Below are 14,423 nucleotides of genomic sequence, written 5' to 3' on the forward strand. Positions count from 1 at the left end.
AGGTGTTGCTCTCAGTCAGACAAGGAGTATAACAAGGAAGGCAAGTTACAGAAGAAAATTCAAGAAAGTTTTTGGTATCTCTATGAAATCAAAGCTACTTTCACAGTAAAAGTAGCCAAGGAATCTTAAATTCTATTTTGACAACCTTCCAAGGTTCAGGACTTGCCAGGTGCATGCTCCTGTGGGAATTTGTAATCATTTAAACCAAGAGCACCAAATTCCACGGAAAGCTTACTGTCCCAGAGCAAAGTCATCACATCTGGAAACAGGAAGTAAAAACACAGCAAGTGGATTTTCAAACAAGGAGGTGATCACCAAATTACAGCACTGGAAGGGATACTGAGAGGTCACCTAACTCCAGCCCTGTGAAAGCATCTCTGTCCCATCTGTTTTACCTCTTAAAGACCTCCCCAGTGCAGACACCACAGTCTATCCAGGAAAGATGTTCTTTTATCATGATTCATTCTTTTTGCCTTTAGAAAGTTTCCCCTGATGGTAAAGCTGGATCTCTCTTACCATAATTTACATGTACTTCTCATCCTACACAATAGAGACAAAAAAACCCCATTTGCTCCTCTCACTCCTGCAACAGCCCTTTAGATGAATGAAGATTTCTCATGTCACTTTTCACATTCCCCAGAACTAAAACTCTGGTTTTTTCTTGTTTGTCCTCCTAATTTTGATTGGGTGAGGCTCTGTTGATTGATGGTGTTCCCCTTTGGTGGCTCTCACTTTAATCCATGTCTTTCCTGAATTTCTCTGTGCAGGAGCAGCATACAGCATGATCCCAGTTGAGGCTTTACCAGTACAATGCAGAATGGAAGGAGCACTTGATGTATTCTGCAGCCATCCCTCCTGTTTAAACATTTTAGTGTGACATTTACAGTGACAAAGGATTTTTTTGTTGTTTTTTGCTTCAATCTGTAAAAGTAAAGGCCATGAAACCAAACTGCCAACATGAAACCAAACTGTCATTGAAACCCCTGAGATGCTCTCTATTAATAGGAACTCTATTCTTATGTGTACAAGTGTTTCTGTTAAAAGTCACTGTATTTGAATTGTCATCTGCTGTAAGCAACTGAATTAGGATCTTGATGAGTTATAGTCTTGTTTTCTCATGCTCACACTTACCTGGACAGCTAAACCCATTTTTTAAAGTGTAAAAGTAATCTGCATACAAATTAACAGCTAAGAGCTTCCAAAAGAACTGTTTTCAGAAGAAACTGAAGGACTAGTCTAGTCTACAGAGGTTTTAAAGTTTGCTGTTTTCTGTCCAGTTCTTCTGGAGCACTGACTTCCTAAGCAAGAACACAAGTGTTCAATCTGTGGTTCAAATGCAAGGCAGAAGTCACCAAGCACCCAGCATTCTCCTGATGCAAGTGATTATTCACTGCATAGGCATTTGAATAGCTGTAATATTTATGAAATGATGAGTTCAACCCCCTGCACCACCTCTGAACACACATGCACACCCTAATCCTGACTGATGTCTGCTGAGCTGGGAGGTGAGTTTCAAATGAATTGCTGATTGTGTTTGGTTGCAAGGAAACAAATACAACTCTAATTCATTTGGAAAAATCTATCTCTTGGCTCACTAAGTAGAAACTTCTGTAGGTAAAAACTTCTGCAGTTAAAAAGGAAAATAAAAATTAGCCCATCAGAGCCAGTGAGTTTTGATCATGTAGATAAAAGTTTCTAACCCATCATGCTGAAAAAATAGGTGTTCTGATAGGAACTAATACAGAAAGTTTCTTTGGGGCTACATACAAATCTGCTGAGTGTTCAGTATACACTTTAGCATTTGGAACTGTTTTAAGAATAAGAGAGGTTCTGGGTCTGTGCATATTCACTGCAGACAATTTCACTGCTCACAGATTTTGCCAAGCAGTAGAATATAAAGTTGCAGCTTTGGGTTTGCTGCTATGAGTCAGGACTGTGGGCATACAAGAAGCTGATGAGAAAGACACAACTTTCACTTCACTACACTGTAAAGTTTTAAGTAGAACTAACCCAAACTGAAGACTACACAAGTGCAGAAAACTCCCTCCCAAAATGGTACCTTATGCCAAGGCTGGGAAGAGTAGCCCAGCTGAGTTTCACTTCATGATTTAGGACCAACAGTTCAAGTGTGTAAAGAAGTGTGAGATCATTCAAAGCAGTAAGACAAGTGTTTGTTAAGGAAGAAAATATAGCTATTCAAGAACACCATACCCAGATGAAGTACTACTAGACTGCTGGCCTACAATTAATACACCAACCAAAAAATCACAACTACAGCATTTCCTTGTGCTCAGACAGTCCTCAAAAAGGACCAAAGGGAATGGATTCAAAAGTACCTTGGTGAAATGTAATGGCAGCTCCTGCAAGGTCATTATTGAGACCCTTCATTGGTTCTTCCTCTAATTTGGACTACAGAAGTTCCCCACAAGTGCTGCCTGTAAAGCTGACATTGTTTTACTTCACATAGCATGCATCAAGGTCTAAAATGCATGTTTATTGTTTGGAGTTTGGATTAAGGGAGAGCCTGAGCTATGTTTTCTATTCTTGTTTTAAAAACAACAGCTTTTTACTCCTTTAAGGAAGTGTACGGAGTATCTCCCTTATGGTGTTGTTGTGGTGGTGTGGAAATAACTGACAGCCCCTTCCAAATAGATTTGGAAGTTTCCTTCAAACTCTTAACCATGGTTAGGTTCTCTTTAGCTGTGTTGTCCTGGTTGAGAAGCTTATTGCTTTACTAGAACTACTGGCACTGTTCTTTGGCAAGCTATAAAAATACTCTACCTATGTTCAATGCAAATTCATCACTGTTTAGAGAAGTATTAATAAAAAGGGAAAAGTAAATCAATGAAGTCACTTTATTGATCTTGAGAATGTGGAACTACTATTAATAAAACATGTTGATGTTGTTTTATGGATAGGTCAAAGTCCTGGTAAGGGTGTGTTTGTCATTCTAATTTTTGTGCAGTTTCATCAACAAAGTATTTGCTATTGCAGTATTGTAATTATTCATCTCCTGTTTTCCTCCCCCACAGCCAGAACATCTGCTAAATGTTTCTGAATCCGAGCTTGTTGGGATAGGGCCCGTTGCTTTTCCATATTTATGAACTGTGTGGTACACTGGCACTCATTCAGCAGCCTGCTTCCCCAGGCTCATGCGCGAATGACATCAGCTGCTGTGGGTTTGTGTGCAGGAGATCCACATGTGCAGGGGTCACACAGGGGGCTGCAAAAAACCACTGGCCTCCAGAAGCACTCAAACCCCACTGCTGCCCAGGAACAAAACTATTGACTAACATTTGAGCAATGCAGGCATGAGGAAGAGGAACTAGAGGTATTTATGGTGTTGCCTGGAATTGCAATGAAGAGTAATGGGCTAAAATGGAATGAAAATAGTTCTATGTGACTCCAGAAATTTCCAGAAATATCATCCAAATATTTTTCAGTTTGGTCAAAGAGGCCAACTAAACAAAAGCTACTATGCTTTTGTTAGTTGTAACAGGCAGGACAAAGCAGAACACAGGAGTGGTTCTGGGAATGGAGAAAGGAGCACATAATTAATTTCTGACTTCTGTTTTTGCTCTGTAGTAGCCCAGCCTGTCGCGCCAACACTCGCACAGGCACAGCTTTATGCTATTTACACACTGAGGGGAGGGTGCTGTGCCATTATTGTGCCCACACGTGACTCCCATCACACCAAGACAAGCCGTGTTCACAAACTGCCTTTGTGGGCTGAGTGGACCTGTCCCTGTTTGCCCTCCCGGCTGCTTTGCAAACAGTGCCTTTCCAAAGTCAAGGGTGTAGGATTTTCAAACCTCATGAGAAACAATGGACCCCCATCTCCTCTCAACTGTGAGAGCTCCGAGGATCATTTGTCTGCCCAAACGCATGCCAGCAACAGACCACAAGCACAATCACAGCCTAATAATCTTAATGAGATTACAGCTAGAGATGCCCCAGTGCTGCTGTCTGATTAAGGAACAGAACAAGCACCAAATTAATCTTGAGAAGAAGAAATCTCTTTGCCTTTCATGTGAGCAGACTGCAGGTTGATCAAAATTTCACACCTTTGGTGTACAACCTTTGATTTCTTTTCCCTTATAATTCCTTACAATTGTTCTTTTTACAATGCCTTACTTTCTTTGCAAAGCAGTGTATTCATTTCACAGATGACTAAGTTAAATTGATATTTTTCAGGACATGATTTAAAACTGATGATCACACTGCTCAGTAACATGGCTACATTTATAGATGCCTATTGTTAGCCATGGTAGATTGATCTCACCCATGGCTACTGTCTGTATGCTTGACTATGACACCCATGTGCTACAGGGGAATGTGGTGGTGGATCTTTGCCAGTATAATAATTCCTTTTATCAGCAGTTTATCTAGAGCATCTGTTTGTCTCATCAGAATGAAACTGCTTGTAACTCTATCCTGCACAGGGCAAAAACTCTTTCTGCACCTGTTCAAGCACTTGATTTACTTACTGCTTAAATTCTTAATCTCAATGAAAACAAATAAGTCAGCTTGTACAACAAAGGCTGGAACCATGAATTAAATGAAGAAGCTGATATAGGACCATATCAGCTGGCTAGAGTACAAAACCTGGTATTAAGGTACGGATTGTGCAGTGCTCACTGCAAACTGCAGATTCTCATCGAGCTTCCTGCAAGAAACCTGCTCCTTTATGGCAGGGCTGCAGCTCCTGCAGGAATTTATGCTTAGGACTAAAAGCCAGTAGTAGTGCATTCACGGATTTTGCAAGAAGCCTAGAGCTAGCACAAAAGAAAATTCCTCCCCTTAGACACAAGAAACCCCGGAATTTACTAGTCAATGACAAACAATAAATAACATTTGCAGCAGAAGCTAGGAGAGGCTGGCTGGGTACTCACAGAGCGAGGCTGCGGGAATGACCTTCTTCTCACATGAGCCAACTCCTCCCCGACAGGTGCTCACAGCTCGCCCGCCTCTGCAGGGGCAGACACCTAAATTCGAGCCCCTTGCCGCTCCCTGTGCCCTGCCTCCACACGGCTTTCTCCTTGGAGGGCTCCCACCAGCGATTTTCTCCTTCTCTAGGCTTGCAAGGAAAAGCCAAAATTTAAAAGGAAATGGGGTCTCAGATGCAAATCTCCTTGTGCAAGCGTTTGCCAGAGCATCTCGCAGAGTCTCGAGGAGCCCTGTGTCATGATGGGTCTGGCTGCCAAGTCGTCACTGTTGCCACAGTAACGGAGCAGTGGTCCCCTGTGGCTTGCTAAGGGAGCGGCAATGGGAGCACCGAATGGATGCACTGACTCCTCCTTCGAGGATTCCTCTGACCTGGGTAATCCACCCATTTCTTTTAAAAGGCTGTTTATGCAGAAGGTATTTCCCTCACACCCCACACATGCCCCCCCTCCCACCTTGGTTACTCCACTCACAGAGCTCTACAGCATCTTAAATCTTGTTTCTGTGGTGTAGGAAAGCTGGCATAACCCCAAGACAGCCGCTGGCTTCCCCTGAGAAATACCATGGCTTGTGAAAAGAGGAAAAAAGAAACCTTGTTCTAGTGACTATCTGGACAGGAGCGCACGCTCACCAGTGTTCGAAGAAGTGCTGGGACGGCGCGATATAATCTTGTCTCTGTGAGCAGGTGAATGAGCAGTTGAGAGAGCAAGAGGGGGTTTCTCTGCCAAGTGTTTCTCTGCCAACACAACCAAGCACAAGTGTGTCTGTGAGGCCCTGTTATAGCTACGGGGAAGCTCAGGGCCGGCAGAATCCTTTGTTTCTGTCCCCTCAACTGAAAAGTCTTGATCCTGTCATTTCTGAGCCTTAATATTGCTGTTTTCTACTTATTTTTGTTATGACATTGACATAAACATTAGCAGTAATGTTAGGCAGGACTATTCACCACAGTGGAGATCTACAGACTCTGGGCTGTAGTCAGAAAATCAGCCAAGGCTGCAGAAGCAGGCGTTATTTTGCTGGACAATGAACAATTCAGCCTTGTTTTGGAAAGCAACTCCTTGGATAGTTAAATAATATCACTTGTTTATGAGACAGACTATTTATCTCATCTTCTTTATAAAATGTTGCTAATGGTTCTTTGTTGCTTTCCTTATTATTCTCTCTTAAAGCCAAGTGCTTCTTTTAAGGTAATGGGTTTCCTCTCTCAGGGCACCAGTAACAAACACAGCTCTGTGTGCATATAGGTGGTGTGGACAAAAACACACAGAAGTAAAACCCACACATTTGCTTTCTTAACTGACTCTCTGTTCTCACTTTCAACCCAGGTTGTCTGGGCAATCTATGACAGTGGCTCATCCCAACTTGCTAGGTAGGGACAGGCCTCCAGGTGCCAAAATCCAGATGTTAAAGATCCCATCATAACAAGGGGGTTAACTACATTTTTGCTTGACTATAATCTGCAGCAGCAGAGATGGGACTAGTTAAGGACACCAATATCAGCCAGAAGAACTAGAAAGAATTGAACTAGATTATAAAAGCTGTGAGCAGGCAAAAAAAAAAAAAAAATCTTATATGAAGTAAAAATTCTAATCTTTTTACTTATCTTTGCCTCTGCCTTCAGACTGAGTTTTCCAGCTTTCCTCCAACATACTGTGAGGATTAAAACTTAATTTGAGTTAGGAAAAAACCCTTCCATTTCTCCTATGTTTACAGGATTCTTAAATGTGAGACTTGGAGAACATCACCAAACACGGTGATGGCCATGACAACGCCACTGGGCTGGGCAGTGCAGAATATCTCTGTGAAGTAGGAAAGTCCATCTAGGCCCAGCCTAAGGGAGTCTGGAGCCTTCTGATTACAGGTGCTGGATTTAACAGCATCACACCCACACACACAGACACCCTCCCTGCATGGTGCTTTGTTCGAAATCAGTTGTTAGTACACCCAGACTTAGGAGCATCCAGTTCCACACAGGTGTAAGGTCACTAAACATATGAAGGCATCTTAGAGAAATTTAAGTTATCACAGTCATTTTATGCCTGTTTCTTCAGTAACCTTAAATGAGAATGCAGCAAGATCAGAAACTTGAGCTGCACACTTGGTCTCGCATAGGAAGGTGTTCCTTGGCACATATAATTAAATAAATCTGTTTTGCTGACACTCCCTCCCCCACCCCTTCCTTCAGCTATTTTTATGCTCGGCTTGGTGGAAAAGACTTGGTGCCTCTGGGTGTGAAGCATGAAGCCATTCAAAATGAAGCTGCCCCCTGAAGAAGACAATGCCGAGAAGGAATAATGCTGGGCTCTCAGGGAGTATGAAAGCAGCAGAGGAATGTAGGGGAGAGGAGGTGGCTGGGCTTGGCCTGCAGCACTGAGGAGTCTTTTCCATTTGCAGCTTTCTCCTCCCGCAGTCAGAACTGTTTAATGGGATCACGAGGGCTGCTGTACCATTACTTAGGGAAGAGGGTATAAAAATGACAGCAGCTAATAAGCACCCATTTCTCATCAGTCGCCTCATAAGGCTAATTGCACAAACAGAATGTTTCAGAGGCTAAAGGGCTGGAAATGCCATTCTGTCTACTGGATCCAGACCAGCACAGAGAGACTGCCTCCCTGTGAGAACCCCGGCCTTGCTCTGGGGTCTCATGTGGTGGTGAAATTCCTCCTCTAACCCGTGCTTCCAAAGAAAAACTCCGCAGGTTTAGCTGTTCAGTCTCAAGGCAGTTTATTGTGAGTTATCTAACAGATTATGTTCTTGGACTGCAGCTATTTGATCAGCGGCCTGGGTAGAGACACACACACACCCTGACATCCTCTCTATCTGCTGTCTTCTTCGTCTCTCCCCGCCCCAGGGCTGCTGCTATCTTTTATGTGATATATTATGTATAACATGTTTACAATTATTCCCCAATACCTACTACCTACGTTGCCAAGTGTTTTTCTACTCTAAACCAATCTGTGAGTGCCAACATCACCAAGAACATGGAGGTAAGGAAAAAGAAGGAGGAAGAACAGGATCAGCCCACTTTCCTCCATCTTAGAACCTCTGACCCCCATGTACAAAGTGAAAACCCCCCTGTACATGTGTTAAAACCCCCCTGTACAATATTTAAAAGATTTCCCCTCTACTTTGTAACTACTTTTACTATACTATCTTACCCTTTGTGACTGCTTGTTCCACCTCCAAAGTTGGCAATTCATTCCATGGCTCAAACTCAAAATCACAGCTGTTTTTCAGCTGTCTGCCAGGGTCTAGAATGCTTCTGACCAAGGCCTGGAACCTCTAAAAATGTCTGAGAGACATTTTGAGTTCCCACACTCCCTGTGCCTAGACACTTCAGGCTGAGCCACAAAGAGAGGGCTATCCCTAAATATATGTCCACAGGAGGACACAGACTTCAGAAACTGAGTTGGAATGCTAAAGACACAGCACAGTCATTCTTCCTGATGATTAGGAGGCAATGGGAGCAGAAACATTGATTGTTCCTTTGTCCATAAATGTCCAGATCCACATTCCTGGTTCTGAAGTTCCCTAGAAAGGAAGGCTTTGTCTGGAGCTCACAACTAAGGACCGCAAGAAAGACTTTAAAAAAACCTGAGAAAAACCAATCCAAGCTTGGTGGAAACACATCTTTGACTGAGGCCTCATTTCAGAGAAGGCATTCATGCTTCCCAGAGAAGAGGCTAGCTGATGGGAAGGGCAGACACTGGACAGAGCTGTGTGTGGTCTCAGAGCAGGATAAAGGCAGGGAGTGTGTGTTTATGTGTGTAGGAAAGGAGCTGTTGGTAGTGGGAGTGCAGTCCCTCTACATGGATTATAGATGTCAAAGCCGAAAAAGTGCTTGTTGGCCTGTTCACTTCCCCTTCTTTTGTCTGCTGAAGATGTGAAAAGTTGAATCTTCCACTCATTGCACCAAAGGATCTAATGCAGTATATTTGCTCTAGTATCATCAGTCATTAATTAGATAATTCTGACAAAAACCAGACTTGACAAGATTGGTTCTTTCAAATATCCAGGTTCATTTTGCTCTTAGTATCACTACCCAGGTTTATTTTAAACCCACATTTAATTTTTTTTTCTCACCCTGATCTATAGTTAGGCTTGTTAGGAAGTGTCTGTGCTGTTTTTTCTATTTTTAAAATATGGGCCTATGTTTGATGGGTTTTTGCTTGGGATTCTCTAGTGCACTGCTGGTAAAATTAACTCACAACCAGTTTTCAAGGCTATTGGAAAGCTATGACCACATTAGAATATATTCTGCTCTAAATGATTTGGATATTCTAGGGTTTTTTTCCCCAATATTTCCACGCTTGATTTTCATGGAGATTCATGCTCCTGCTTGTTTATACTCCCATTAACTGCTGCTATGGTCATGCATGTTATTGATGAGCTTCTGGAAAGCTTAGCAACTCAGCAATTTCATAACTGCATTATAAATAATTCAATCATCTGTTCTTCCCCACATCTATATCTCATTTATTAATGGACTTTCTTTCTAGGCAGTATTTTCTTATCGCTCATCACCTCCCAGATACATAAATACACACACACACACACACACACACACACACACACACACACACACAAACACACACACACACACATATATGTGTATATATATATACTTGTAGGAGAAATGTAATTAGTTTTGCCATCCTTGTGCCAAAACTTCCACTGATTTCAATCAGAGATTTGCCTGAAGAATGCCTGATTATAGCCTGGAGGAGTTGGTCCTATTTCTGTATCCCAGGAACAGGCTGAAGTGAGTGCACAGAGGTGGGCAGTGGAGTCCCACGGGCATTTGGACTCAGAGGCATTGGAAGAGAAGCACAAAAGTGTGGGTTTATATGTACAAGAAAAAGGTGAAGCACACAGAGGGGAGCCAGGCAAACTGATTGAGGGCTCTGTTATACAAGAGCAGGGAAAACTGAAGATTTTACATTATTAATTCATGTTAATATTTGTTTATTTGTTTGTTTGGTCAAATAACGGAAGAGTGGATTTTCTCTTTCTCCCCTTTTCTGTCATCAGACAGCTGTGCAAATATTTTAGCATGTGATAGTGGAAGCACAACACTGCAAACTTCTGCATTGTGCCAAGAGAAAAGTACAGGAAAACAAAAGGCAAAAGCCTGGGGTAGATCTAGCTGCCAGGATCTTCTGTCCCTAGGGGAACCAGAGAGAGGAAAAGGGAGAGAAAAAAGGAGAACTGTGATAGCTTTCACTGCTGACAGTGACAGTATCCCAGGTCAGAAGGAAACACAGACTGGAAGGAGGGTAGCAAAGGTATCAGAGCAATTAGCAGTCATAGAACCACATCTTTCTTTGTTTGTTTTATTTTTGTTTGTTTGTTTGTTTGGTTGGTTGGTTTTTTTTGTTGTTGGCTTTATCTTCATCACCAACTGCTTGTATTTTACCTGCCCTAAGAGACTGAGTTCTCAGGTTGCAGGTAAATTGAAAATCCAACTTACACAGTGCAATAAATCAGTGTTTTAATTTGGGAAATCAGACCTACATGCCTGGTTTGTGGTTATACTGGCCTGGCATAAAACAGGTCTTTTCTAGCAGCTTGAGGGGTTCATCAGCAAAGCAGTGATTCAGGCCAGATGACTGAAAACTCATCTCTTCACAAGTCCCCTCAGGAGTTTATGCTACACAAGTGTGGGCACTGGGTGATAACACAAACCTAAATATGCCACAGACAGGAATCAAGCTGACTGATTCTCTGCCAAAGAATCCTATCTTGTTACTGTAGGGGAATTAATTAATCCCTAAAAAAATTAGCTATCACTTGCAACATTCTAAGTGGTTTGCCAGGCTCATTTCAGTGATTCCTTTACATCAAATGAGAGCACATCTTCATCTTTCACTGCTTAAGTGAAAATAATAGGTCACTGTGTAATGGGACTCCATCTCCCAGCCCATCCTGCTTGTGCGAAGTCAAAGGATCAAGACTCATTCCTGAAGCTGGTCATCATTCTGTGCCCTGAAATACAGAGCTGGGGATATTTCTCTTTCTCTTTTTTTTTCTTTTAGGCCCATAGAGCTGCCAAAGTTAGACAAAGAAACTCTTGGCTGTACTGCATGTAATCTCCCATCCCAGGGAATTAAACAGGTGGTTATTAAAACTGTAATAACACCCACACTGTAAGAACATATAAACCCTAAAGGAAGAAATTCTTCCTCCATCAAAGAGAGAAAAATACTTTAATGGTTTCAGGAAGCCTTCATACTCCAGCTTCCTCTAACCATTTGCATTCCACTTCCATTTAATTACCTGAACGATTAATTAACATCTATCAACTAATGTTTTGCACAGTACTTCAAATAAGTAAACTACCATATAAATCCTTGATAGGAATTGTTAATTAGGCTACTATTTATGCCACTGCTGTTCTGGGCTCTTCCCATTCCTTTCCATATTCACTTTCCACAGGCAGTGTTCAGTGCTACCTACCATGGCTGTTATTTCCAGCCCAAGTTATGGAGACAGCACCACCATCCACCTGGAGCTGTTTCAAGAATATGTAGCTTTTCTGGCATTGTCACATGTACTTTTATGGGACCTCAGCCCCCAGCAAAGACCTTGCACCCTGTTATCCACTTCAATAGCATTTCTATCTCACTCCAGCCTCACAGCAGCTCTCCCCTGCCCAGGTATGCACCGTGGTGAGGATGGAGGCTCCCTTCACTCAGCATGACAGCAGAAAACAAGGGTGGGTACAGCTCCTCCCTACAGGAAATATCTGCAGTTCTGTCCTTCCTTTAGGAAGCCTCAGCAGAGTTCTCCTGATGCCATAGGGCTGAGCACAGATTCCAGCAGAGTCGTGGCCCATGTGGCCTCCCAGGGCAGAGCAGAGGCTTGTCTGGAACAGAAATCCCACCCACCTCCACATGACTCTCCTATGACTGTGGGCAGGCCATTTACAATTAGGTGTACAAGTGGTGAATTCGGGTGTCTCGAGTTGCAGTTGTCGTGAGAGACCAGAGACATGACTTTTAAAAACAGGACATATCCCTGCAATTGAAACCAGTTGTCTCTGTAGTTATTGTCTCTGCAGGTCCTGTGAGATAAGTACACAAAATACTGCATTCGTTTTGTTTTCCTTTAACTGTCAGCCATACAAATTCTGCTTTATAATTGAGCATCAAGTCAAGTTCTTTCCTTCTTACTCATAAGTAAAATTCAACAAGCCAAAACAGGCCACAGGAATGCCAAAAATATAACCCTTTGGAACTCAGTAAACACTTTTGTTGATCCTGCTGAAAATGGAGCAGAATCATTTTCTCTGAGTGCACTCAGAGGTAATGGGAGCCCATTTCTTTGAGTCACTGAACTCAATCTGAGTGCCAATGGGACAGGCTGAGCTGGTGAATCTCATGATCCTTCCCTTATGTCCCAGTTTATTTTAACTCCTTCTAGAGTCTCCAACAGAAAAGACCCTCATGCTCAAAGATATTGAAGCAGCAAAGGACAAGTCCAGAAATAAAGTCCCTGTAATGTTCTTTCCTTCCTTGCCTAGATCAGTGCTAGACCAGCATAGGACTTTCTAAGCAGAAAGGTTCATGGAGAGAAGGGAAAGAACCTCATAATCCCCTTTCCTTCTGTACCCTCACACTGTATGCAGCTATGGGTTTGTGGGGACTGTGAAACCTTGCTTTCTTCTAATCTTTATTTTCTTAGTCCTTAATAACTCTGGAAGTAGATTGCTAACAGCACAAGTTTTCCATGTCAATCCCCCAGTGATGTCCAAGGGTTTGTCCAGCCCAACTGTCCGTCACAGTCCCCAGTGCTGAGAAATGATGGAATTTGCACTAAGTCAGCACTGGAGGAGAAAAGACAGAACAAAATGGAGGAAGAAAAAATGGAGAGTAACAAATGGAGAGTGCAGAAAAGAAAGATACAGAAAACAAATCAGAACTACTTAACATGAGTTAACTCCTTCATGGCTGGCATCTCTAAATCCCAGGAGAGCTAGTTCAAACACCAGAAAGGCAGCAAGCTTGCTCTGAGACCTGCATGCACATACAGATATGGAGACATTATACAGGCAGTATGGAGAGTTCAAATTAAGGGGGTAAAATCTATATGCTACTGTGGGTATGTGCATGTTCCATGGTATGCAGCACCCACAGTTCCGAGAGTAGAAAATCACAAGCCAGGCCTTATGTTATAACACAATAGGCTTCGAAACCTTAAGATTTTGAGCTATAAATTAAATAAATAAACAAAACAAAACTAATAAAACCCAACAAAACAGAAACAAAACCCAAAACTAGCAGTAACAACAAAACAAATAAAGAAAAACAAAAAACCAAGCCCTACAAACAAACAAACAAACAAACCCCAAACAAAAAAAACCTCAAACCAGGACAGTGAGCACCCTTTTGCTAAAATCCAAAAATGGCAGAAGAAGGTGTGGATGAACAGAAGTGGTTGCTGAAGATTGTCTGCCAGCCCATGGTGCCTGTGCTAGAGAATGCACACAAACCTGCTAGAGCATCCTGCACACTTTGGTAGCTTTGTGCCCGAAGTGTCCTGACTGAAGGCTTTCTCTGAGGGATGTAAACTAAGGGCAGATTTGGAACAAACTGCCACAAAAGGCTGATGAACTGCTGCCTGAGTGACCCTCACAGAATGTAAGCAGCAGCCTTGTGGACAAGACTGGACAGAAGGTCGAAAGAGACTAGGAGGTGTTTGATATTTTTTTCCCCCACTGAATCAAGATGGAAACAGTGTATGGGTCTTGCTTCTCTTTGTGACTCTGGGAGAGCAGAGGGATTGGTTTCAGTGGCTCATTTCCCCAGGCTCCTGCTGTTTCATGGAGATCAATGTATCATTTAATAGGGAGAGGCTTTTCAGCTCTCTGAGATTTTATCCGCTGATGGCTTTCATGATATTTATAGACATATCCATCAGCATAACAGCAGGAAGCAATTCTCCAGGGGTCAAATTGGGTGGATTTCCCTCATGTAAAGTGCAGTATGGATGCAGCTTTCTGTATAGGATTAACCACTTTGAATCCCGAACATCATCAGCTATTGTTCACAAAAACTGATGATCTCCAGGGCTTAGTTGTGGGATGGTCCACTTGTTTTCAGCCTCAATTATCTTTTCAAATAATAAGGTTCTTTGTTAACCTCTGACTTGCTGAGCACTGTGTAGGCAGCCTGTTAAGTACTTCACAGTCCTCTTTTAACCCTATGATTCAGGCAGCTCTAGAGATTTAGTCCCATGATTGTCCTATTTCTGACCAGTCTGAATCTTTGACTGCCACATGAACAGCAACACCAGAGAACCTGCTTTGATCGTGGCAAGCTTAGGAGAATAAACCACAGTGGCTTGGAAGATCGAGGCAGAAACTACATGTTTATTATATAAAGTGTTTTAATGCTTTCAGCCTAACTTTTGGTAATGATTTACAGGGCATACTTCCCTGCTAAGACTATTTAAAGTCAGCTCCTTTGGGGATTTAGGAT

General features: G+C 42.5%; 1 protein-coding gene across 7 annotated transcripts in view; it reads right to left on the minus strand.

Annotated features, from left to right (window-relative positions):
• Positions 1–5,362, minus strand: part of MICAL3 (microtubule associated monooxygenase, calponin and LIM domain containing 3) — a 155,839-nt gene extending 150,477 nt beyond the window's left edge. For all 7 annotated transcript variants that reach the window (XM_021551933.3, XM_021551931.3, XM_077783311.1 and 4 more), the window contains exon 1: positions 4,893–5,362. The gene's annotated coding sequence lies outside the window, so the exon portion shown is untranslated. The remainder of the gene's footprint in view (positions 1–4,892) is intronic.
• Positions 5,363–14,423: the final 9,061 nt, after the last annotated feature.

This window comes from Lonchura striata, chromosome 5 (assembly GCF_046129695.1).
Source record: "Lonchura striata isolate bLonStr1 chromosome 5, bLonStr1.mat, whole genome shotgun sequence".
Lineage (NCBI taxonomy): Eukaryota > Metazoa > Chordata > Aves > Passeriformes > Estrildidae > Lonchura > Lonchura striata.